We start from the raw sequence: 27,836 nt of genomic DNA on the forward strand, positions 1-27,836 counted from the left end.
TGGCTTTTTTCTCTATATTCTTCTGAAAGGCATAGAGACGTGCTGTCCAGAAATTCTGGGAAGAGAGGGAGTCATCAGCAGTGTTTCTGCCCAGGTGCTAAGGCAGATCACAGCTAAAAGTTGTCCATTAGGTTTAATGACATTTGCCGTTAATGAGAACTTGTTTGCTGTTTTGGTGGTCTGAGAAGACACATCTCAGCAGGTTGAGGACCTATGGGGAGATGAGGAAATGAAGACAGCAAGTGTAGACAACGCTGTCCAGCAGTTTGGCTGGGCAGCTGAGGAGAGAGGAGGTGGGGAGTTGGGAATTCTAGATGACAGACTCGGGATAGGGAGAAAGTCATAGAAACGACTTCTTGTGAAGGTAGAGCAGAGAAGCCTTCTCTATGAGAGGAATAAATTTGAGAAACTTTGTTTTTTTCTAGAAGAAGGCAAGTACGGCCTAAAATAATTATAAACAATCCTTGATGATAAATTATGGAATTTATTGCTTTCTTAAAATCTCTATAGCTATTTAGTGATTAGTTGGTTACCATTACCCATCAGTCAGCAGCATTAAATTTGGATGCAAAACCTATGGCCAGAAGCATACTGATTTGTGACTTCTGTCTTGAGAACCTGGGAACAAATACATTATAAATTTTAACCAGACGTAAATGGAGCGCACTCACTCACGATAAATGATAATCATCATTCAGTACATTTCACTCCATTCGCTCACTTCCTTCCATTTATTTCTTTAAAATTAAAGATGGCGAGGATTGCCTGGGGAAAGTTTCCCCCCGAATTACTTTTCCTTAATTTCAAGTCAGGTTTCATTTTGACGCTAGGCTTTTGTCTAGAAGGTCAGGCGGACCACCATACCTGCTATGACCTCCAGGTTACTAAGGAGCTCCTCTGAACGACTTTGTGGAAAGTTACAGGATGAACTGGCCTATTTCTCTGCGGGAAGGTAGGGCACGGGAAAATGTCATAAATGCCACGCTGGTACTGTACTGTGTCAAACCACAGCCCGTACCCCCGTACAAAGGTGGACTAGAGTGTGTTTTCTAAAATTCTATGTAATTTGGTGGGTGGCGTTCTTTCCTTTTTCGTTACAGAGAGCTGAGATTACTGAGAATACTTTTTTTTTTAACCGAATCTCAAAGATGTGTTGATTCCACAAGTTTTTTCTTTCCCTATCTTAAATTTACAGCATGAGTTCGACGAGCTTGTGACATTTTTTTAGAATAATTAAAAAAAAATCTTCCTGATGAGGGAGAATGATTTATAAAATAATGCACTTAAATGTAAAGTTACATTTAATGTAAAGTTTTATTTAAAATAAAGTTTACCGAAAGTTTTACTAAATCTTTTAAAATTTAAAATGTATTTAAATGTAAGGTTTTATTGGTTTAATACTCAATTTTGTTGTACATCTAGTTTGTGTTTTTTGAAACATTCATAGTACATTTGAATATTGTTTGAAGGAAAAAAAACCCATTTGTGCCATAAGTAGATCTTTGCTATTTGGGCTCAACATACATTTTTAGGGAAAAAAACGTAAGTTTATCAGTTAGTAACTTAAAAGTCCCATTTAGGCATTCGTAAATGAAAAGGGAGGAGAAAGCAAAGATTAATGACAAAAGATACAGCTAACGATTAAGGGAATTTTAGTTACAAACCCAGGAAAAGCATAAGGAAAACCTGTTAAAGAATCATTTTGGTGCAGCTTTTTCCATCCTCAACAACCTTGTAGATAATTAGGCTTGCTGAATCATCTGTCACGTTGTACATTTCCTCACAGTCACGATAAAACATTTTTCAGGAGGTTCATTTCATGATCGATTTGTTGCTCTTAACAAAAAGTGCACGAACCTTCCCCTGTTAAAGGAACTCAGCTGACTGTTTGCTTGAGGGCATTCTCAGTATTCTTGGTTATGTGAAGACAGGGCACTGAGAACGCTTTTCTTTTCAGTCCAGTGACTGACCGTGAGAGTGAGGGAACACCTGTGCACTTGTGGGGTGCCTCTTAGCGTCCTTTTCTAACAGTCAGAAAGAGAGTTGCGTTTTTGGTTTTTTTTCCCAGTCTGGCTTGTTCTGATGAGATTGTTCTCTTGAGTTTACAGGCTGATATAAGTACGCAGAGGGGACTCTGTAATCATATTCAGACTTGAACATGGCCAGACACCATGTTCAAGAAATTTCCTGTATTAAAAGAAAATCACCAAGTCTGCTCTGTGTTTTGTGTCTTGCCTGTGTGCCACCAAGTGAGGAAGTGGGTGTTCCTTCTCTGTTTTGGCTGCTGTCTGCCTTATATGGAATTATCTTCCCTTTTGGAAAAGCCTGTTTTTCTGGCTTGTGCTTTGCTGAGGGCTTGAGAAAGGCTATAAAATATCTTTGATTTTAAGAACTTTCCTGGAGGTTTAAGTCAAACTTGAGAGAGGAAGGCATTGTTCTTCTTATTGTCTTCATCCCTCCCTTCCTGGCTTCCCCATAAAGGTTAGTAGTTATTGCAGATGTTTAAGACATATATAGTGACCTGCATACTATCTTTGCATTTGTAGATTTATTTATGGGTCATTCACCACAATGATAAACTGCTTGTCAAAATTTGTTTTCTCTCTGGTAATTTTTTTCAAACTACTATTCATTCAACAAATATTTATTATCTGCTATATGCTAGGCATTGTGCTGTAATTTTAGGATGAAGATGAATAGGATACAGTTTCTACACATGATCAATTGGTACCCAGAAGGAACACCAACAAGTTTATTTAAAATTTTACTTAGCTTAAGATTTTGACAATAAATTCAAAATACTAATCCATCACTATGACTACGTCAAATTAACAAAGAGAGATGAAGGCAAACTCCTTAGCAGTGATCCCTGTGGCTTCTCTTAGTCTGTCCCAGAGCGTCCCTCATGTGTGAAGGAGCAGGGAGGGAAGAGTAATGACAAGGATGAAATTTGTCTTGAAAGCCTGCTGCTTGCATCTTCTTTTGATTGGCTTGTGGGGAGCTTGTAAATCTCTTAGAATGAGGAGGTAATTAAGTTAGCAGGTACCTGAGCTTCTCATGAACTTCTATTTGAACCCAAAGAAACTGAAAATAAGTGCCATATTATTATTGTCTTAATTCCCATAGAAAGACAGTGATTATTCTGAACAACACAACATACCTTTATGTGAATTCTCATATATCTAGATGCTCATTTTAAGAGATAAGGACAGGGCTGGCCCTGTGGTGTAGTGGTTAAGTTCAGCACGCCCTGCTTTGGTGGCCCAGGGTTTGTGGGTTTGGATCCCGGATGCTGACCTACACTGCTCATCAGCCATGCTGTGGCAGCAATCCACATATAAAGTAGAGGAAGATTGGCACAGATGTTAGCTCAGGTCTAACCTTCCTCAAGCCCCCCGCCCCCCCCAAAAAAAGTAAAAACAGAGGAAGATTGACAACAGATGTTAGCTCACGGTGAATCTTTCTCAGCATAAAAAAAAAAAGAGATAAGGACACATATGTACGCACACTGACACATAGATGTGTACATATATGTTCCTGTGTGTTCGCTCTGGTGGCCCACTATAACTGAACTTTGCTGAATTAGGGATGTAAAATTCTGCTAAATTAAAAGTCTAGAAAATAGATGCTTCTGTCAGTCCTATCCAAAAAAGATTTCGTTGTTTTACCCACTACGTTGCTTATGATATTTATAAACTTTGGATATAGCTGCATTTAAAAATAATAGAAGATACTGGTAAAATATGGGTTTTCCCCAAAGAGTGCTTTATTTATATATTTATTTTTTCATTTTGGGAAAGTAGAAATGAGGTGACCTGTAAAGACCAGAGAATGAGGTTATTCAGCAAAACTAGGAGAAGACAAGGCAAATTTGTGACTCAGGATCTCTGCATAGCGGTGTGGCAGATGGCGCAATGGAGAGCAGGTGATAAGAACAGGCAGCGAGGAGAGGAGGAGACTCTGTTGTAAGCCCCAGACTGGGCTCTCTTTTGCTGCTGCTCTGGAGCAAGCTCAGGACCTTGTCCTTGTCCATGGTAACAGGCTGTGGATAGTAAAAGGCATCTTCCTCTTTATAACACAGTGATGGCTTCCTCCTTAAAAGAAATTGTAATACAATGACGCAATTTAGTGTCTAGATTAAATGTGTTTTAAAAATCTCTGTAATGGTAATCATATGAAAAAGTGTGGAACTAAGAGATCAGTGAATTACAAACTTACATGCATCTAACTAGCTGATTAAGATATGTTTAATTATGTTTATATTTGTGGAGCATGTTTTATTACAAATAGAGTTTACAATATTTTATAACCTTTAAGTAAATATTGAGATTTTAGTAAAAATAAGTATTTAAAAATGTACAGTTTTATTCTACTTAGTTAACTAAGCATTCTGGAGGAATTGAGATTATGTTGTCCTTCGAAGAACTGTATTTGATGTGAGAGTGAAACTTGTAAATGTTTAAGCGTTTGCAGAAGAAAGTAATGCTATCAGTAATTCTGGGAAAAGTGTCAAATAGTACAAGGTGGGATTCCTTGAAGTTTTCTTGGTTAAAGCAGCATATTGTCTCTGACTGAAGAAAAAAATTCATATTTTTAAAATCTCTGGGTATGATAATGTTTTAAGCTTGAGGGTAAGATAATCTGTGCTAAAAATTAAAAAAAAAATCAAGGTATTTAGTATTTGGTAAACTTTACTTGGGATATTCAAAATTTCCAAGATTTATAAAATTTAATGAAGAATTTGACTTTAAACCAGATGGATTACATACTATGTGAAATAAAAGACTTTGAGTCTTTGTACGTTACATGCACTCTTGCTACACAGTTATAAAAAGATTCTTAAAGTAGATTTCAGGTGCTGAAAGGAGTATAACAAGGAACAAGTTGGCTAAATACTTATGCAGTGTAGATTTAAAATCAAGGAAGTGTGTATATTTCCTGTGCTACTAGGCACGGGTATGAGATTGTTAGCATAAACAGTTTACTCTGTTTTTCATTAGCAATTTTATCTCCCTGCTGCATGTGGTTGACTTTTAGTTCTGTTATTTATTATTGCTTAATTTCTTTCCCAATAGTGAAAAGAGCTATAGACTTGTACTTGGTAGATTGTGAGCTACTTCATCTTAAAAATCTAGAATAAACTGACCACAGATGACTCCAGGGGCATCCTACTCTAAAAGGAATTTAGGCTGTTATCCAGTGGGCTGTGTCACCCTCCTTTGTCAACAGTTAGGGGGAGTTGCAAGAGGAAGGGAGACACTATGGCAGGCCACCTTGCCATTAAATCTCCTCTCGACCACCTCCGCCCTGACTCCGATCTTACCATCTCCTGGCTAAACCACGGTAGCTCCCTCTGTCCTGGTGTCCGCCTCAGCTCTCTCCTCACTTGGATGCATCAGACACGCTGATGTCAGAGTGAATTTTTAAAAATAGATTGGACATGTCTCCTTCCAGCTTACACGCATCCAGTGAGTTCTCCCACAAAGTCCGAATTCCTTACCACAGCGGCCAAGTCTCCTTACGGCCTTCCAGCCTCATTTCCCGCCCCTGCGAATCTGAGACTCTGGCTATTCCCTGAACAAACACGTCCTTTCGTGCATTTCCTTCTGACTGGAATATTCTATGCCTGCTAGTTCCAGTCTCTGACTGGGTATGTCACATTCGTTTTGCAGTGTCACTGATTCCATGAAGGCCCTGCTGGGCATTTTCATACCCTGCAAAAGTAATGCTGCATTTGCTTGGTCCTCATAGCCCTTTGGACTGAGAAATCCTCAGCATAGGCTCACCTGCTTCTTACCAGTCCTCTGTCATGTCGTATGAAGGGGTTATGCGCTCAATTAATATCGGTTGACAAATAAATTCTGCTTGGGAATACATTCTTTGTGTATTCTTGTCTTTGCATATAATTGACAGCTGATATTGGCTAAATATGTATTAGCAATCTAAGTCTTTGTATCATTGTTTCAACTAAGGAAACAATTAAGGTGAAATGAATTAAGGTGCAACTTCTACACTAAATTATTTTCTACTTAAAAACTTCTTTACACTGAAACTATAACAAAAATAACAATGTTAATCACATAAATTTTATTTAAAAATTCAGATTTGGTCAAATCTTTTTGAAATCTAGTTGAATTCCTAGATCTAAGCACATGTGTTTTTCATAATAAACACTCATAAATACTTGGGGCTGTGTTTTGATGGAATTCGAGAAGTTTCTAACACTGCACTGACCTAAAAGATTGCTTAGTAGTAGTACTTGTTGATGATGTTAATTCAATAAATGGAATACGAGAGGTAGCGTAGTATAAAGATTAAGCAAACTGACTTTAGAGCCAAACCATCAAAATCTTGTCTCCACTAACTATTACTTGAATAACTTTGAGAAATGACCATGCCTCAGTTTCTTTTTTAAATGGAGATAGTAGTTGTAATTTTCCTCAAAAGATTGTTCTGTGAATTAAATAAGTTATGTCCTATAAAAGTGCCTGGGCACCCGGTCAGGTCAGTAGGTGTTAGCTATTGGTATTATTCTTCCTAAATTCCTTTACTCCTTTCTCTTCCTGTGAAACTCTGCTTCCTCAGTGATTGGTGTCTGGTGCTTTCCCTTGCTAGGAGGATTTTCCAGTTCAAAGTGCAACTTTAGTTGGAAGCTCAGAGGGACAGAAGGTTGAATTAAAATTACAATGAAGGGAGATTTGGAAATTAGGAACCAAATTGATCTCCCTATTTCCTTTGTGTGAAAGTCTTTGTCCAAGTCATTAGCAATTTAGAAGTCAATGTGCACAGAGTGCAATAACTAAAGTATGAGAGCTTGTGAAGTATAAGCTAAAAAATAATCTTAAAATAGACAAGTTTTGCTTTGAAGAGCAAATGTTATAGAGACTGTGTGTGTATGTGTGAGTGTGTGTGTGTGTTTGTGAATAAAGATGTGTTTCAGAGGTGCTCAGATTTATAAGTGGGGGAAGGAATTCATAGACAAGAACTCGTGGAAAGGGGAACTGACTAAGAAATAGGGGTGGGGGGTTGGGGGCGGAGCAGGCTCATTAATGAAGCTCTTTATGAGAGAATTTTTGCAATAGATTTTATGGATAGTATGAGTTTCTTATGTTTATCGAGATGAAATGTATTCTATTTATAATAATTTATTTGATTATTACATGAGCAAAGTGAACAGAAGATAATTCCTTAGAGGAAGGAGAGATAAGTCCAAATAAAATGACATTATTAATATTTTCCCAGTTCTAATCATACCTCTGCCTAAATGTTGCCTTCTTTACTGGACGCCTCCTTCTAGTAACTGTCAGAACTTGCCTCCTTATACTAAATAAAATGAAGGTGATAGAGTGTAAGGGATCTGAAATCAGATACTACTTGGTTTCAAATCTTGATTCTTGATCTATTTACAAGTTTTATGATTTGGGTGTTTTTGACCACATTAAACTTCCATTTCCTCTGTAAAATGGGAATATTAATGGTACTTAAGAGACAGTCTTGTGTGGACTGAGATAATGAATGTACGATTCTAGTGTCTGGCACACAATAAGTGATGAACAGGTATTGGTTATTATCTTCATATCTTGTCAGTTCTGCTATCAAACTAGCCCCTATAATGCATAATATGGCCCTTAGACTCTGGTATTGATATTCTTTCTCTAAAACTTTTTGGGAACTTTCCACTCAAACAAAGAGAAACTGTACAATATTTTCAATTTTACCATTTAAAATTGGTCAATAACAAACTAAGTATTAGTTCAGTCCTGAATTCTAATTAGGGCAAAGAAATGCCCCTGTGCTCTCACTTGAACTTCTTAGAAGGCAGATTATTTCTATTTAGATTAAGATAGGCATTATTTTCACACAGACTTTTTCAATGTGTGTTTTCTTTCGTGGTTCAACTCTCTTAATTATCCCAAAATCAACTTATGAGTTCTATACATAATAAATGCTATACTCTTGAATGTAATAGTAAAATGATTTTTGATGATTCTATCATTGTACAGAATTTTCTGACGGGGCACTGGTTCCACGGACGACTATGACGGGGAACTGTGTGTATCATTAGTAGAATTCTTTCCAAATTATGATGATCTTTCTGGAATTTTCAATTTTTGTTTAGGCTGTTGTAGGAGAGATTATGATTGTAAAATCTGATAGACCTGGTTTAAACTTCGATTCTGACACTTGCTTGTTGTGTGGTCTTAGACAAGTTAGTTCTCCAAGACACTCAATACGATTTGGTGAGTTATCAATGTGATTACATAAACAAAGCATTTAGTTCAATGTCTGGCAGAGAGTCGGCAAACACTATTTCTAATTTATTTCAATTTGTGCATTGCCTGGCCTGCCCTGAATTCATAATGGAAATGAAATGTGAGACCACATTGAGAGATTTAGAGATGACACAGATGGTGCTCCTGAGGGACCATAAAGAAGAGAGCAGAAAGTTTACCTCTCATTACGAGCATTTCCTTTCTAGCGTGTGTGGTGGACTTCTGCTGTATCCCCCGCTATGATAAACGCTAGGTTTCAAAATGAACTCTTTTCTTCTCTGAGATCTGAAAAATAATATTTTTCTCTTTCCTGGCCTGAATATTTCAAAGTTTGAATGACCTTGGGGAGCATCTAAGCCAGAGTTATTGGCTTTAAATCCCCAGGAAAGAGAATGGGGCTTCTCTGGACCCAAGGACAAGTCTGTAATAAGGCACTGTGGTGACATGGGGAGTGATCTTTATCTGATATAAATTGTCTGAAACAAACAACAAACCGCTGCTGTTGCTGCTGACATCTCAGAACAAGGTGGTTAGTCATAAGAACAAGTGTGCACTTCAACTTGAATTCTGCCAGAGGATTGCCTCCCAGATCCTGCCTCTTCTTCCCTTTTAAGCTCTGCAAGGAGCTCAGACTTGGGTAGAAGGCTGCTAGACTTCTGTATAGCCTCACTCAGGTCGATTTGCCTCCTCCCAGCCAATTAATTTATATTGCAATTCATAACTTCACATCTCCTTTTTTGTGCTGCCTTATTCTCTGAGTTCCATAAATAGAGTCACTGCAGAATGTGTGCTAGCTGACTAGATCATGTGCTAAAATATTTCACATACGAGGGATGCAGTCCCCTGAGAAGCGAGAAGCTGATGCAAAAAAGAAGTTCCAAGGACAAACAAATGCAAATTTTTCTGCTATTTTTCTGATCTGTAAACAAAATTGTCAGAAGCTGCTCCGTAAATAGTGTCTCGTGACTCCAAACATGCTATAGTGCTGTTTAAACATGTGCATTAATTTGGGGCTATATTTTCATCCTTTAGATCAAGACATGATTTTATGGAATTATGAACACTTGATTTACAGTGGCATTTAAATTTATCTGACAATTCCTTACAGAGCTACATTTAAAAAGAGATATATTACAGATGAGAGCAGTACATCGCTGTCTTAGAGTTACAAAACAGGTCTACACTTCATTTAGGATGTTTAGTAAATCAACCCATAAAGATTCTTTATTACCTAAAACTTTAAGTCGCTGATACTGTCCTTCCTGGCGATAAATGGAGACATTCTCCTTGATTTGGTATTAGACTATTTAGGAACCTGGGATAGAAATAAGCATCACTCCTGAAAATGTGTGTCATTTAAATCACTGCCAACTCTCATTAAGATTTGGAAATGTAACAGACTGTAGTTGGAATTACATTCCAAGAAGCAAGATGTAGAGGGGCCTTACCTATGTGGTTTCATCGTTTCTGAACTATGGGTTGGGAGGTACACTTCCAGATTAAAGACTATGGAAATTGGAACAACACAAGATATCTAGTCTGGCACTTGCATTTCACAAATATGAAAATTACAAACTGGACAGTTTCACTGACTTGTTCAAGGTCATACAGCTGCTTGGTAACAGAGCTAGATTCCGCACCTCCCCAAACCACTGTGGCCTTTAGATTTGACTACTTCTCATTACTTTCAAGAGTTTCCTGTAAAGAGACAAATTTTCAAAAAATCCAGTCTGCAGCAGTGACTGAGAGGGACCAGAGTACAGTTGGTGTATTTCAGAGGTCATTCCAGATGGCAGGAGTGAGGGGAGGGAACGCGAGACAGGGGAAGAGCTCTCCTCCTCGGGCAGTTGGGGCTCCATTTGGTCAAGAGTCCCTGAGAGACAAACATTAGGTTGGCAGGGTTGTCTGCTTAAGGCCCCGAGGCAGAAGCATTTGGGAGCAGTGGCTGGCGTTCCCGTTGGGTCGATGGTCCCCCCCGGGGCATTAACCCTGCCAGCACTGTCAGGCTGAGCTGGCTCTGGGGCTGATGGAAGAGGAAGAGAGAGACGGCCAGATTCATGGCGGTGCTCCAGAAAACATGTGGCACATATGGTTTTGGAACACTGCTTTGTCAGAGAATGCAACGTGGTGTGTGGTGGTGGTGGGCGCTCCTCTTGGACGGAGGAAACCTCCTTTGAGTTGGCCAATAACTCACTGTGTGACTTTGGGCAGGTTTCTTTATGGGCCTCACCTTGGACTAGATCAAAGCTTGCGAACTCGTTTACTTTGGCCTGAATCCATGTTAAGTAAGGCTTGTGAGCAGTTTAAAAACTTTAAATATTAATTAGAAACGCTTTAAAATCCAGAGTTTAACCCTCTCATGTAAAATGATAAAATCTGAAGCATCAGCCGACCATTTCTACCATGGCCACAACTGATTGTTGTTATTGCCATTTCAGTGGCTCCTGTGCTGTTCAAGTTGCCCAGACCCAACTCAGCTTCTTCACGAATCTATGAACCTGTGTAGTCCCTGTGGGCATTCGAGTTTGCCACCTTGGACCCAGTGATCTCTGCATGCTGCTACTGCTTTCTGAGTCAATGATTATTTTTTTTTGGTAAGGAAGATTGACCCTGAGCTAAGCTTGGTTGCTAATCTTCCTCTTTTTGCTTGAGGAAGATTGTCCTTGAACTAACATCTGTACCAATCTTCCTCTATTTTGTATGTGGCATGCCGCTGTAGTACGGCTTGATGAGTGGTGTGTAGGTCCACGCCAGGGATCCAAACCTGTGGACGTCAGGCCACCAAAGCGGAGCTAATGAACGTAACCGCTACGTCACCAGGCTGGCGCCACAATGACTATTTTTTCAACTTTAGTGAAAATCACTTCACCTCATAATTTTTTGTGCATCTTTTTTTTTTTTTTGAGGAAGATTAGCCCTGAGCTAACATCCACTGCCAATCCTCCTCTCTTTTCTTGAGGAAGACTGGCCCTGAGCTAATATCTGTGCCCATCTTCCTCTACTTTACATGTGGGACACCTGCCACAGCATGGCTTGATAAGTGGTGCGTAGGTCTGTGCCTGGGATCTGAAAAGGCGAACCCCGGGCTGCCCAAGCAGAGCATGCAAACTTAACCATGATGCCACCGGGCTGGTGCTTTTGTGCATCTTAATAAAAGTAAAATGCTTTACTTTTCTAACTTGTTTTGATCAATGCAGAATAATTGCAATTTCATTTGTACTTTAAAATTGTGGTGTTTCTCCTTAACTCATACTTTTTTAGTCTGTGTATATGTGAGAGAAAAAAGAGAGGCAGGGAGAGGGGACAGAGGGACAGACAGATTGGACAGAGAGACAAAGACACACACACACACAGATTATATGTTATTGAATTTCCTGTGAGATTTCACTGGAAAAGATAATTCTTATGCAACTATCATTAGTCATATGACCAATTCAGATTTGTATTTATATGTCAACATTCTCTGTCTCTCTCTTTAATAAAAAGTTGGTTTTAAATTGCTTGGTCAACTTTGATTTAGAACAGAGAAAACTATGTAAACGCCAGGTTTCACCTCACTGCAAAACTTTTTCCGATGTGACTGTTGTTTTGGGTCCGCGTGGTAAGTCATCTATCCATGTATGTTTGGCTAAGGATTGGATACGCCAATATTCTTCCTGTGTTATTTATCTCTTTTGTCCTTTGTTGTTTGGTGTGGCATTGGCCTTATGGGATTTGTGTTGCTTCTGGAGCTGGGAAAGCCCCCTGGTCCAAACAGCTTTAGATGGGGAGCAGCCCCAGTCCCGGTTGCAGAGCATTTCTTCTTTTTTTTCCAGTTTTGTTGAGATACAGGAGCTTTTCTTAAGAAGATATCACTCTAACAACAGAGTCTTTTTAAGGAAAATTTACCAAATCTCATTTAAGATTAGGTGTAGAGGGACTGGCCGGGTGGTATAGTGGTTATGTTCGCATGCTCTGCTTTGGCGGCCCAGGGTTCGTGGGTCAGATCCTGGGCACAGACCTACGCACCACCCATCAAGCCATGCTGTGGAGGCATCCCACATACAAAATAGAGGAAAGCTGGCACAGATGTTAGCTCAGGGACAATCTTCCTCACCAAAAAAAAAGAAAAAAGAACAATGGATGTAGAGATTTGTCTGCACAGAGCAGAGAAATCTTAAGTGTGCAACTTTTTGCTGCTTTAGGGAAGAAACTATTTTATTTATTTTTTTTTGTATGTATCAGAAGGTATAAAAAATTTTTTCAATACGTCTAGGGGAAGAAATTTTAATGCAAATCTGCATTTGAGGTTGAATGACCTTTACACTTAATTTTGCTTGCTTGGTATATCTATCTCAGCATCAGAAAATGTGTAACTTTACCAAAATTATACAATTCCTCTTATTTACTTTAGAAAACAACTCTGTACATAAACATAAGTAAAATTAATGGCAAAAGCTATTCTGGTACAGCACTCTTGGAAGGTAATTTGACAATACAGTGTGTTGTAAGCTCTCTAGAAATGCTTGCGCTGTTGGGTTTAGTAATTCCATTTCTAGAATGCATTTTATGTGTGTAATCAAAAAACATATAAAGACATTCTTCCAATATAATTTATAATAGTGAACATCGTAAGCAGCCATCTGGGGAGTAAGGGCCACACCTGTCCACTATCATCCTGGGGGCAGAAACTCTGAACGATGGGTCTCTCTCTGCAAAGGGGAAGACGGAAGTTGGCATCATTTGGTGAGGATGTGTAGTCGTGGTGTTTTCCAGTTGCGTTTGTTCTCCACAAGATAAAAAATTGTTATTCTTAGTGGCAATGTTGGGGATGGAGGTCCTGAAACTCCAAGCAGGAATTATCCTGAAGGTGTCCCCTAATGTAAAATCAGTGCCATCTAAAAATTTACGCAGCCATGGTGGAAAAATTGAGCATTAGAGAAAAGGTAGAGATTCACCTTGGGTTATCTATAAAACTAATGAATAATAAGAAGAGCCTAGGATTTCCTATTTATAATTTTCATCTGCTTAATACTGTTTTATCTTTTAAGTTTCTTTATTAGTGTTGACCCATTTTTGTTGATCTTAACACATTTATTCTATTCAATAATATAAGTGTGTCATACTTGTTAGCATATGTTTGTTTTTGAGGACAAATGTGTGCAATCCTCATGATTGTGTGTGTGTGTGTTTAACTTAAAACTGAGTAATCATACAGTGCTGGGAATTTGGCTTCCTCATACTTTGAGTTTCTGGGCTGGCTCTGACCTTGGGCTCTCACAGGTAACCTATGTAACAGCCCCTCTTGCAAGTCATGCTCTGACCCGTGCCACAGTAGGAGATGTGGAGTAAATAATTAAAGCTACCTTCATGAAAAGCATCCCACAGCAGGACAGGCATAAAGAATCTTCCTTGAGAAGAAAAACCACTAAATCACACAGTGAGAAATTAGGAAAAAATAACAACTGAGAGCAAGCCATCATAAATAGTGCCTCAAGGAAGTCAGTGATATTTTAAAAACAGAGCTCGAGCTGCGGAAGGGGAAAACAGTTCAATGAATTTTTAGGCTGCCTGCAATTTTAGGATCAACTTCTCCCTTGACATTATATACTGATATTTTAAAAAATACTTGTGTATTTATGTTGCTTGTAAGGAAGTTACTAACGGAGGAGCCAATGTACTATGCGCATTGATCAGAAACCGTCACACGTTATCAGGTCGGTTAGTTACATATTACTTGCTATATAAATGGATGACTCATATTTAAGAAATATATTCTCTGTACTTTTGAATAAAAAGCAAAATGGATAGTATTACGAATTTGCTGAGGGTGTGACTAACACACTCTACGAGTACAAAGGAGAGTGGAGAGCAGCCAACCCTTAGGCCTGTGCATGGTCTGCACACGCATCATTGCTGGCCCAGGTTACATTTAGTAAGCACCTCGTTCATGCCGGGCACTGCTCTAATCTTTTCACGTGGCTGAACTCCTTGGTTCTTCTTAACAGCTCAGTGAAGAAGGGTCTGTCATTATCCCTATTTGATGACTTGGTCACTGAGGAGGAGAGAGGTTAGTACCTTTCCCAAGGTCACGTACTTGGAAGGTACGGGGATTTGAACCAGGACGAGCTGTCTCTGGAGCTAATTTTAAGCACCACAAATGATTTCCAGGTTATGACCAGGAAAGGACGAGTCAAGGGGTTGATTTTATGTTCACATTAGTATTGCTAGAAGCATCTCCTTGATGAAATTGTCCTGCAGACCGTTGAATGCAGGTGGCAGGTGGCTGAAGGCAGTGGGGCTGTTGATCTCTACTTCCTGATCAGAAGCCCCCTTCACTTATTACATTGATGCAGTATGTGCGCAGAGAGGTATCAGGAGATCTGCGTGCCAGAGTTCAGCTGTCCTTTGTGTACCTGACCGTGATTTGTCGGTGGCAACGGTGGAGACGTGGGCATTGAATGACGTCACTGGGGAGTGTGGGACTTCATTTGAGCCTCAATTATTTTTCATTTTAGTTACAGAACAGGAAGTAGAGTTTTTAAATAAAGAAGCAAGTTACAGAATAAATAACAAAATGGACGCCAGATCTCACTGCCAACAAAGAATACTCTCCTGTAAGACTTTGAATTTGAAAGGATTCTTTTCCTTTTAACTTTAATGTGAGGATTGTAGGATTCTTTTTCAATTTTATAAATGGAAGAAATTTCACTGTCCAAAGTTTTCAGCTATTGACGAACATGATGAAAATGATGATGGTGATGATGACAGCACTATTTAAGTAGCACCTGACTATGTGCCAAGCACTGTTCTAAGGACTTTACATATGTTAACCCATTCATCACCGTCTTGAGAGTTTTTAGTATTATGAAATGAAGTTCATGGAATAAAATTTAGATATTTGAAGAGATAGCTTTAATAACTCCTGAATGCCAGTTATATTAGCAAAATTAGCATAAAAAGTAGATGTTTTTTCATTTTTTAAAAGATATGTTTTCCTTCCAATCCCAGATAGCTTTGAAAATCTCCTTTCTCCTTGGTCAGCAGAGCAGGTGTGTTATTCCCCCAGCCTCTTCTAAACTAAGCTAAAATCCTGACTATTCATCAGATAAGTAGCTAGTGGGTGTTATTCTGGGATAGATGTACCTAAGAGGCTATTTATAATGTAACTAAACTTACCATGAGATACATCCTAACTTGCAAAAAGAGGGATGACCTACAGAAATTCATGTAAGAATAGAGGCATAAAGGTATTATATTACCATGTCCTCTTAAATGTTTATTTTCTTTCTCCCTTTTTTTCTTTTCCCTCTATAATCTTCAAGTCAAGATAGCAAGTCAGCAAAAAAAGAAGACTCTCCTCATTTTAAGTTCTATGCAGAAATATAGGATTATAATGTCTGATGTTTCCTCCTTTTGGAAGAAAATGCAATGATAAAATCAATTTATTTTTTGTGTTAGATAATAAAACTAATTCTTTTTTTCTCCTGGAGGTTTAAGGTATTAAAAAGACGTCTCAAGATCACAAACAGATGAGCCTCAGACCCTATTCTCTATTTTCAAATGCCTGCGTAACCTTGAATCTGAAATTCACCATGTTCAACAACTGTTTTCTTTCCCCCAAATCAATTTGTTTCTTTTTTGTACTTTCCTATTAATATTAATGATATTGTCATTTCCCTAATGGACTAGGGTCAGAATCTGGATAATTTTTGAGAGGTCTTTCTCTATTAATCATTATTCTTGCCTGTTGGTACATTTTGTAGATTCTACCTGGAAAATGACTCTTGCCTCTATAATTCCATGGTTAGAGCTCCAGGTCAGGACTCATTCATTGCTTCTTGCCCTGACTCGGATAATGGCTACTTATTAGAGTCCTATTATGCTTCTCTAATCTATCTGATGTGAGACGCTCAGACCACTACTTAAAAATTTTAATTATTCCCTCTTGCCTCAGAATTAACTACAAACTTCTCAGCCAGGAATTCAAGGACCTTTACAATATAGCATCATTCTACTGTTCCTGTTTACCTTACCCTATTTGCCCAACAACCCTATGCCCCAACGAAACTAGACTCTTCACTATTTCCTGAATGTGAGTCACATGTTTCTATTTCCTGTCTCTTACAGCTATTTCTTTTCCCTGGGAACCTCATTTGCCATCTCAACCTTTTGAAATCATAGTTGCCTGTGTAGGTCTGTGTCTTTCACCTCCAACTCTTTCTCCTATCCCAACCTAAATCACTCCCTTCTCTCTAGGAATCTCCATAGCCCTCTGTACTTCTCTTAAAGTTCCTTGTATGAGAATCAGTGTTCCATTTTCTAACACTCTTCCAGCTCTCTAGTCCCCACACTCATGTACCTGTGTAAGAGTTCCTTGTAAAAAATATTAGGCCAGTTGAATAGAATTGGGGTTCTATCACCCTAGGTAGCTCTCAGTGGCGCATCAGAAAGGCTCAAAGATCTGCCCTTAGCATATGAAAAACACAGTCTGAAACTCTGTGCAGTGTAAACCCATAGACTCCTTCTATCACCAAGTAGACTATGTAAGCATATATTTATTTTCTAATTAAGGGACCTGAACACACCTTTTATGGAAAATTAGCTCAATTTATACCATTGTGTATCAGCTGAAGACTTTTTTCCGCTGGTAGATGACATTAGTTATGCTTCATTTTCTCTTCTGGCCTCTCTTGTGACATATGGTTTACAATTTGAATGACTGCACAGACTTAGAAGGTCATTAGACCCAGGCTTGGATTATAGATGTTAAGCTTGCTTTAACCACTTAGAAATACCTGGAATTCAAAGTAGATTTTTTTCCCCAACAAAGGCTACATGTGTACATGGGCGCATACAGAGAGTAATTATTCCCTCAAGTTTAGCTCACGGCCTTCAGGGCAAGATTTTCATTCAATGGGTAGAGGTTACCACAGAAAATGTTAGAGTTAAATCTGTTTTTTAGTTGTTGAAACTTTTCCAAAAGTAAACAGCACATACATGCTGCAACTTCTCTTTGATTCTCCCTCTAAGAAAATTTATTTTTTATCTTGAAATACCGAAGAAGAAAATTCCAATCTACTATAGTGCATATTTTGTTTTCCATAATGATTCTGGGCACACTACATCATATTTACAGTTTTAAGACCAAATGTAATGGTATCTTTGGGATTCTTAAATGGATGCAACTAATTTGCTTCTGACCAGATTGGAGAGATTAGAAAGTAGTTTTGGGGAATACATTAATGCAGTGGTTCTCAAAGTGTGCTTTGGGGGTCCCTGGAAGTTCCTGAGATCTTGCAAGAAATCTGCAGGGCCAAAAATCTTTGCATAATAATGCCAAGATACTATTTACCTTTTTTCACACTCATCCTTTCAGGACTATACAGTAAAGTTTACCAGAGGCTGCACGATATGTGATAGCTCGACAGATTGAATGCAAAACCAATATGGGAAGCTGGTTGTCGTCTATTAAGCCAGATATTAAAGAGACTTGCAAAAATATACCACAGTGCCGTTCTTCTCACTCAGTTTTGGGAAAATGTTTTTATGAAAATAGATTAATTTTGTTAATATTTTTTGGGTTTATTATGGTTATTTGAACAAATAGACACAAAAATTTTCTTAGCTTAAATTTCTGAAATGGGAAATCTGATAGCTCTAATGATGCTAAATGGAAGCTCTTTGGGGTCCTCAATTATTTTTAAGAGGGTCTGGAGAAAAGTTTGATAATTCTTGCATTAGTGTATATAAAATAAAGTCCCAATATTATCAAACAGATTATGTTTTTTTGTACGATAATTGTATTATTTTAAATTGTGATAATCTTTGGCATGAAAATTGATTCCATTTCCTTGATTTTTTAAAAATAATGAGTACTAGCACAGACTCCTGTTTGTCTTAAAATGAAAATGGCAGTGTCACTTTTTGTTTTATTTCAATTTTTGTTGAAATTTGAAATAAACAACAATAAAATCATATATCTGTTCTTCTGCTTTACCGTTATCTTTTAGAATTACTTTTTCTTTGATTCTTTTTTTTTTTTTTTGAGGAAGATTAGCCCTGAGCTAACTGCTGCCAATCTTCTTCTTTTTGCTGAGGAAGACTGGCCCTGAGCTAACATCTGTGCCCATCTACCTCCACTTTATATGCAGGACGCCTACCACAGCATGGCTTGCCAAGTGGTGCTGTGTCCGTACGCGGGATCTGAACCGGCGAACCCCGGGCTGCCAAAGTGGAATGTGTGCACTTAACCGCTGTGCCACCGGGCTGGGCCCCATGATTCTTTATTCCAGTATATGACTAACTATCCTTTAGTTACTGAAAATGATTTTTTATATTCTTATTTAATGGAAACATAGCTTTCTCCAGGGAGTAATCTTAAAACAATCTAGTGAAAATTGCTTGAGTTTTCCAAAGTCTACATGACTTTTTCATAGGTTAGCATTTATGAATGGAAATATGGATAGAAATAGAGACATCATGAAGTTTAGAAAACAAACAGTAATAAATTCAATATTGGGATATGAAATACCCCCAAATAAACCATAAATGTAAAAAAATGCAGATTTGAATAAATTAAGAATTAAGAGTGGGGAAACAGAAAACATCTTTTAGCTTGACACTTTAAAGTTTAAAATCCTTCGATGGCTTCTCAGTGGTTTTGGACAAAGTCAAAACTCTTTTGCACAGCACATGAGATCCTTCACAACTGAACCCAAACCCCCATTCCAGTGTAACGTTAACTTCTTTCCGTGACTGCGTTGACGCCCCTCTCCTCCCATAGCGTCATATTTAGTCCTATCTAAGTACTTACTTTGTCACATCTCTGTTTTTAAGCGTATTTTCCCCAAATCTTGGATGCCTCTTTTCTGTGTCAGGAAAAATTGTTCAAGGCCTGGAAATGCACTAAAGGGGTTACGGGGTGTCATCCAGAGTTTCCTCTGGGAATTGTTGATTCTACAGGGGTAGGCGGAGTTGACTGACTTTCTATTGACTAGGCTATTTTACAACTTTGTAGTGGTAGAAGATGTAGAAAACTGAGAGCGATGCAAATGACTCTTCTCCATTGCAATACAAATGATTCCTGTTCATGGCAATGCAAAGGAAGTTTGTCCAGAGGAGGACGTAAATCTCTGTAAGTCAAACTACTTGACACACGCTCAGTTTATATATGAGTGAGAGTAATGTTTTTAACTTTATGAAAATTGTATTTTAGTACCGGCTTTTCCCAACTAACAGGTATAAATCTCCTCTTTGCTCTTTCAGATATAGTGAAGATACCGCTTTCTCAATGGGACCTTTTCTATTTCCCTAAGCAAAATTAGCTTTTTACCTCATAATGCTCTCATTGCACTTTACATCTATGTCTGCTACAGCGCTTACCAAATTGTGGTCTATCTAGCTATATTTCTGTTTTTCCCACTAGACTAGCTCTTCAAAAGCAGAAAACGTGTTTTATTTATCTTTGTACCATTTCCTCCTTTGCCAAGCATATAGCACATGACACGTCGATGTTTACCTGGTAAACGTTTATTGATGAATGAAAGTAGAAGTCACAGAAGAGGGTGATTGTTGATAGGGGAGAATTGGCTGCTCAGAGCAAAAAACCAAATAACTTTTTCACCTGTAGACTTTATGAGAAAATTTAATTTAGCATGAAATTGAAAAAAGTTGAAAGAAGAGCCTCAATGAAGCTAGAGTGACCTAGGAGAGATATGGATTAAGAGAGCTGAGACTTAGAGGCTTACCGTATGCTTTCCCCCTGAATTTCTATACTCAAGACAGTTTTCTTCTGTCGTACTTTATACATCTGTAAATTACTGGTAATAGTTATTGTAATTATCAAGACAGAGGAATTCCCTCAATGGGATGTTGGAGTCAAAAGTGGGCAGGAGAAAGCTTTATTTAGCTCATTCAGCTATAAGTGAGGATGAGAGAAATTTAAAATAAATATGACTTTTTTACAGCTATGACTTGAAACAAAGTTAAAGAGTGGTTTGAAACTGCACCCTGATTTTGGAAGAGTCTTTTTCTTGGTGATGAGCGTTACCCTGACATCCTTACTATTTATTTTTATTTTATTTATGTATTTTTAGGAACTAGTTTTTGGCAAAATAAACAACCATTAGAATGAACAGATAGACTGGGTTTTTTTTGTCAGGTATTCTGCAGAACAAAATTTCATTGTGTTTGGATTCCTTAAGATTCAGATGTCTTTACAAATGTTGGCATGTTTTTTCTGAAGCAAAGAGTGATTTCTAGTATTTACTCCATAAATAGGTCACTTAGAAATAGTGGACTTAAAAATTAACAGTAAATTCTGAATTTACATCCAGGCAGGTGAGAGAACCCACACTATTTACTAACACAGCTCACTGCTGTTTCCATGGCAACACAGGCCAGTTACTGTCAGCCCAGAGTCACTGTGCTGGTTGGCTTCAGCAGTGAACTCTGTGTGATGCTGCCAAATGTCTGGCTTCTGTGTTTCCTGTTGCAAGCAATTGTTTCTTATTCTGAATACTAACGACTCGTCTACAAAGGCTGTGCTTCAATTGCACTGAAGATGGGCCTGGGAATCATGTGGAAAAGTAGTGAGCATTTTGCCCATAGGGAGTTAAAAACTGTACGTAATTGGATTGTCCATTCCCTAACTAGCCATACCAGTATTTTATTAATAATGTTACCTTGCTATTATTAGTCAGCTAGGCCTGAATGAGAAATGACCGTACTTCGGTCATCATTGAGTCAAATGCTTTTTCAGGAAGGCTTGCTGACTTTGGCTGGCTAGCAGCAGCACGTAAATCCAAATGAGTGTGCACATGTATGCCAGCAGAAAGATAAATATGCAGCTGAAGTACTTTTTTGCTATTTAAAACATTCATATATTGATTGCTCTGAAATGGAGAAAAAGCAGCTGCCTGAAATGCCAGTGAAATGCCTGAGAAATTTACAATGAGAGGGGGGCAAAAATAAGAGCATTTGAATAGAGAAAAAGCTAAGCAGGTTTTGCTCTTTAAAAATAAAGAGTATTATGATTTTGAAGTTCTAGCTACGTGGTGGTTTCAGTGTGGGGAATTGGGACCCTCTTTGCCTGGGTCACAACCTGTACCAGGAATCTGCCTACCGGTCTTGTTATAATTGTGTTTCTCTCTGGAGCATAAGTTCCTTGAGGGCAGACTGTTTTTATCTTTGTATTCCTGACAGCCAGCACAGGGCCTGACACATATTGAGTGCTCAATAAATATTTAATGAATTAAATGAAACTCAGTGAATCTCCTGCAAGAAGTTTCTGGTATTTAAGCCCATCAAATTTCCTGGAAGACGCTAGTAGACTCTTCTCTTCATTAAAGAGCATAATAGCTCCATACCATGACCCTCACTGCTGAGTATACGATATGGAGCTTCCATTGGCAGTTACTTATGGCTGTGGCTACTCTAAGTGTCTGTTCCCAGCAGACATCACTCAAAGGTGGTTCTTCTTATCCAAATTCTTTCCCTCAGCTAGTGGATCCAAATAATCATAATTTTTGGTGGCCTCACTTGTAATTTCTAACTCTAACTCTCGGATTGGCCATCCCCTCCACCTTGTCACAATGAAAGTTCCAAGTGGTTGTTGTAGGCGGGCACTTCCAATGTTGTTCGTCTCCTTGTGCCAAATCTTGTCCCTGGTTCTCAGCTGGGGACAGTCCTCCCCCGGGGGAGACATTTGACAATATCGGGGTTAATAACTGAGTTATTTTTGGTTGTTATAACCTGTCAGGGGATGGAGCGTGATGCAAAATGCTGCCAGAATCTATAAGTAGAGGCCAGGGATGCTGCTAAACCTCCTACCAGTGCCCAGGACAGCCCTCACAACAAAGACTTATTTGGCACAAATGTCAGTAGTGTCAAGGTTGAGAAACCTTGCTCTGGTGCCCGAAGCTCTTTCAGGGAACTTGTTCAAAACCCTTCAGAATTACAGTCTATGCCCTTCTCATCTGCTTTTCCCCCCTTCTTAGGCTTAGCTTGTTTTTTTATCCCTTTAAAATTTGCTTTCTTTGCCTGAAGATGTTGCCATTGAGAGGGAGACGCTCACTCTTTGCTACCAGTGTCTGAACTTGGGTGCATAGTTATCTTGCCTGTGGCCCCAAATTCCAGAGGGTGGAAAGGCAAATTGAATTCCAGGAATAATCGGTTCTGAATATCCCATTGTTTTTAAGAGAGATATGTAAGGAAAGCTCTACAAATATACCACATGGCGTTTTGAAGCTGTTGTATAAATCATGGGTGTTTTATATTATTCTTAATCTTTTTTCATTGTAGAGGAATTTTAAGTTGAGTATTTGTGTATAACATCAAATTCTGGAAAGCAAATGAGGTTCAACAATCTTCATACTATCATTCCTAGGATGGGCATTTTTGATCTTTGAAAACCCCAAATTGATCTGAATGATATTATAGGTATTTTCAGAAAAGAACTGAACATTTTTGTGCATGGATGTGGGGCTCAAATTTTGGATTCTAACATGAAAAAGTTAGATAATTGCACAGTACTGGAAGGACCTTTTCAAAACCTGAAGAAGGGAATATGGATTGTCACTTGTTTGATGCTTTCGGTGACACTTAAAGAAGGAAGGGCAGCTTTCATCTTTAAGATTCTTTACTAATATTAACTAATTAATCCTCATAGCCCTCTTATAATAAGAAATGTGTTATTATCTCCCTTGAAAGATCTGAATACTGCTTACCACATAATATTCCAGTTTAGCAAATTCATGAACAGTGATAAAGGGTAGTATTTTTACTCTCAAATACTATAATTAACTCCCTTCCCCAGATGCTTCCTTTGTAAATTGCATAACATAGTAATTTTTTTCTTTGCCTTTAGGAGACTAGTCTTGAGAGTTTAAGAGAGAGGAAATCTTGATAACAAATTTACAAAGTACTGAGATAAATTAATATTAATCTTATATTAGTTAATATATTTATGTTGCCAAAATCAAGTCTGTAATCTCATTTCCTTTTAGTTTTTATTTAAAGTTTTTATTTAAGTTCCCTTTCACGAATATTGACATACTTAAAGTTAAAAATGAACAAGGTATTATTATTATTATTACTTTTATTCTGGAAAACTAATTTCCTTATTTTAGTCTAATCCCTATTTACTGCACCACCAAATTGATTTAAATTATGGACCCATAACAAGAAGGTCGTATCTCATAAGTATTCAAATAATTGGTAGCCTCTTCAGGTTTCTTTCCTTATAAATAGAAATTTAGAGGTTACATTAGCACCAGCTGTTAATATTGGCTTCAGGAGGGAAAAAAAGCAGACTATTCTCTTTCTACTTTTTCTATCCTCTTTTCTCCAAATCCGTTTCTCATTCTTCCTACCTCTTGTCTCTGGAAAGAAAAACAGAGAACTAAATCAAAACCACGCTACCCATCAACTGCTTTCAGTTTTTGGAAGTTGAGTACAAGGGAGAAAGTAAATCAAAACAAAAGAGGAAGGTGATGGGGGATAAAAGTTAAATTTGGGCAAGTCACTGAGAGTTCAGGAACAAATATCCAGCTGGCTGTCTGAATTAAATCTGATCATGCACTAATGGCCAGAAAAAAGGCTGGTCAGGAACTGTGAGCAGGTTATAGTAGGCAACCAGGATTTATTAAGCATGCTCTATGTGCCTGGCACTGGGATCCAATGGGAGACATTTGCTGCCCTCATGGAGCTTCCCAGGCTGGAGACTGTGGATCATTTCTCAGGCCCAGTGCTGAGGGTGTTTAGTGTCTGTAAAGGGACAAGGCATCCCCAGGGAAGGGCTTCTGGGGTTCACCACAGCTCAGCACTCCAGCTTTCCTGACGACTGCAGGAGGGTCGCCAGGGTGATTAATCTGATAGTGGCTTGGTTTATTTAAAAATTGTATAAATTCAGATCTATTTGCTCTATCATTGTTTCATTCTTATATTTTAAAAAGTTTGTTTAGCGCTTTTTACATGCCAGGATTTTGAGAGGAATTCAATAATTAATATTGGCACAGTGCCTGCTCTAGAAGTGTCCACAGACTCTTGGGGAACACACACAAGAAAACAGGAAATGACAATATTATTATGGGTAATTGGAGTGCTGTGGAGAGGGTTGGCGAGGACTTAAGAGGAATTGACATCCAAGCTAAGTCTTACAAAAGACATGGAGTTAAGCAGGTCCAATGAGATTAGGAGAACAGCATTTCAGGCAGATGGAACAGCACAGACAAAGACTTTGATCCAAATGAGAACAAAACCAGAAAACCAAAAGGGTCCAAGTGACTATGGATGGAGACGAGGAGATGTCAGCCATGAGTCTGGAGAGAGAAGCAGGTGCCAGATGATGAAGGATCTTCTATGTCATTTTAGGGAAGTTAGAATTTATCCAGACGAAAAAGGGGGAGCCATTGAAAAGTTTATCAGAAGGAAGGGACATGATAAGATTTGTGTCATACATGTGCAACTCTGGCTACAAAGTAGGGAAAGGATTAGAGCAGAGGCAAGATTAGAGATAGGAAAAATAGTTAAGAAAATGATAACATTGAATAATGCGTATGGAGCCAATTACAGGGAAAAAATTCTCATCAGTAATCTTTTTTATTATAAAATTATTCAAACGTACAAACAAGACTATATAACATCTTTATGCTTATAATTTTTATATAACTATAATACCAACAGATTTATAAATTAAATACCAGTCAAATTAAAAAATAAAATTCAAATGAACAGCATTAAATTAATATGATAGATGGTGTGGTTTTGCTGAAAATAAATTGTGATGTTAAGTTTGGTAGAAAAAATTTTTTTTGATTTTTATGTTTCACTTGTTTGCTTGATTCCTTCTGAGTATGTTGTACCACCATTTTGAGTCATCATTTTAGTTACTGGTTTCTTGTTCCTCTTTTAGAAACAAATTAATTTTAAATGATCAGTCTCTTATTTTGATGACCCAAAAATGTAATAGTGCATCACAAAGTATAATACTAAAAAGTTAAAAATATGGTTTAATAAAATATTTTTGTGCACTGCATGTTCTTAATGTTAACAAGCTATCACACAAGTTGATACATACAAATAAGGCATCTGTGCAAAACATTAGCTTATGATGAGTGTGTGATGGTGGCCCAGCCAGGTGCTTTTGTGTTCAGTATTGCTATAGTGCTGTATGTGGTACGATGCCTCAAATATCGCCACCCCCCACCTGCCTTTTTTTTTTTTCCTTTGAGCTACTGCAAAACTTGAGTTGGCACCACGAACAGTGATGTCATTTAGCCTTTCGTTGACTTGAATTAACCATTTATGTATCAGTTCAATTTTCTCATTAGCTCTGGATAATTAAAGAATGGTATTTTAACATGTTATTTTTATGGTGTAAAATCAAAGTCTCAACTTATTAAATAACACAAAAAACTAAAGCCTTATTCTATAAATGTCTCTTTCATTTACAAACTATGTTCATAATATAGAGGTTTTATATCTCTAACTGGTAAAAAATTCAGTGTGGATATAATGATGTATGATTGCTTTAGTTTGGCTTTACAAACAGACCTAACTCATTCATTCAGCAAATATCTATTGAGAGCCCACCCTGTGCTGGGGACTAGGGATGTAAGTTGTTCAAGAAAGACAAAGCAGCTAATGGAAGCCAGACATGCTTATACCCCTTTAAGAGTTAAATACCATACTTTAGTCAGCGGTTCTTACAAGTGTGGTACCCCAACCAACAGCATCAACATCACCAAGGAATTCATTAGAATGCAGGTTCTCAAGCCTCACCTCTGACCTGTGAGTCAGAACCTCTGAGGTGGGGCCCAGCAGCCTGTTTGACAAGCCCTCCAGGGGATTCTGATGCATGCTGAAGTTTGGTAACCACTGCTTTGACAGCTTAAGGTCCATCTCTTCCAATACTAAGGCTATAAGAAGTCAATTTTTCTTAAGGTAAAGGCCCTAGGAACAGAATTTACAAAAAAAATGTTTTAATGAATAAATCAAGGTCATCAAATGACTGAGATACAAGCAATTCTCACTGTTGAAGAAGAAATGATGGTAGAAGCTATTAAAAATTCTAAGTTTAGTGAGTACTTGCGCTTTTCTTCTTTCTTAGAGTGGGTGAGGTTCCTTGTCTTATGTCTATGGCATGAGAGTTCCTGTGCCATTTAAATAGTTTATAGGCAAAGAAAATTACTTATGCTTTCCAATTTTATGTTCACCAATCAATACTGCTTTATAATTTTTCTTCTTTTGTTTTTTCATCTCATCTAATAGGGAAATTCCTACCTGGTTCTACTTGATTCCATTTTATCAGCAGGGTGGAGCTTTACTTCAGGTCCCCTCTCACGAAAAGCATCCATCTCTCTGTTCAGGGCTAACTGTCCAGTGTAGAGCCGCCCAGGGTTGGCTCCTCATAGCTCATTGGTGCTCTGTTGGATGGGAGGTCCTGTTCCTCCCTCCCACTTCTGAGGCATCAGCCCTTCCTTCTTTATAAGTTAGTCACTGCTCCGCTCTTTCTTCTCCTTCCCTCAAGCCCAGTCTTAACTAATCTTTAGGAGCAGGAAGAAAGCATTGTAACCAAATCTTTCTGTTTTGCATTTTTGCTAGATTCTTTGAGTCTTTCAGTTTGTGTGTTGAGCAGAGGAGGGAAAAAATAGCCTTTGGCTTATTAGTAGGGGAGAAAAGGAGGAGGGAAATGCTGAGAGCACACACTTACTGATATGAAGATGTATATTGATGCCAGAAGATATAATATGAAAAGATATGCTATTTCATAGTTTTATAAAACCACATTTAAAAATTCTTTTTCATAGTAGACAAATCAATACACGTTGGAGCCAGAATTATTTTTCTAAAATATTCATTCAACAAATATTCTTTGAGCACTTGCTATGTGCCAGGAATTGCTGTAGATTTTAGGGACATAGCAGTGAACACAGGGGAAGAAATCTCTGCCTGCATGAAGACTACAGTGTTGTGTGGGAAACTGACAAAGAACCAAAATACATATGTAAAGTATAGAACAAGTTAGATGGTGAAAAATTCTATAGAGAAAAATAAAGCAGGAAAGGAGGCTGAGGAGTAGAGAGGAGAATACAGGTTTAAATGGGGAGGGCCTCACTGAGAAGGGGACATTTGAGCACAGACCTGAGGAAGTGAGGGAGCAATCAAGCAGAATCTGGGGTGTGTACTTCAGGCAGAGAGAGCAGCTAGTTGGTGCAAAGGCCCTGAGGCCTCAGGCAAGAGTGGGAAAGTGGTAGGCCTCATGTGTCAGTGAAGACTTTGACTTTCATTCTTTGGAATTTCTCATTTCAGACATTGTATTTCTCATAATCAGAAGTTCCATTCATATCTTTTTTATGTCTTCCATTTCTCTACACATTATGTGCATGTCTTCTCTACATACTGAGCACATTTATAAAATTCATAAAATTTGCCTGTAGGTCCTTGTCTGCTAATTCCATACTTTCTGCCATTCCTCAGTCTGTTTCTGTTGACTGATTTTTCTTCTCCTGCTTAGAGTCATATTTTGCTGTTCCTCTGCGTACCTGGGAATTTTTTATTGGATGCACGATATTTTGAACA

At 38.2% G+C, this 27,836-nt stretch overlaps 1 protein-coding gene across 47 annotated transcripts in view; it reads left to right on the top strand.

Moving 5' to 3' along the window:
• Positions 1-27,836, top strand: part of MAPK10 (mitogen-activated protein kinase 10) — a 302,212-nt gene that overhangs the window by 22,813 nt on the left and 251,563 nt on the right. For 8 of the 47 annotated variants that reach the window (XM_070263519.1, XM_070263543.1, XM_070263517.1 and 5 more), the window contains one exon: positions 19,273-19,389. The exons of the other annotated variants lie outside the window; for them this stretch is intronic. The gene's annotated coding sequence lies outside the window, so the exon portion shown is untranslated. The remainder of the gene's footprint in view (positions 1-19,272; positions 19,390-27,836) is intronic. 47 annotated transcript variants of the gene reach the window in all.

This window comes from Equus caballus, chromosome 3 (genome assembly GCF_041296265.1).
Source record: "Equus caballus isolate H_3958 breed thoroughbred chromosome 3, TB-T2T, whole genome shotgun sequence".
Classification (NCBI taxonomy): Eukaryota; Metazoa; Chordata; class Mammalia; order Perissodactyla; family Equidae; genus Equus; species Equus caballus.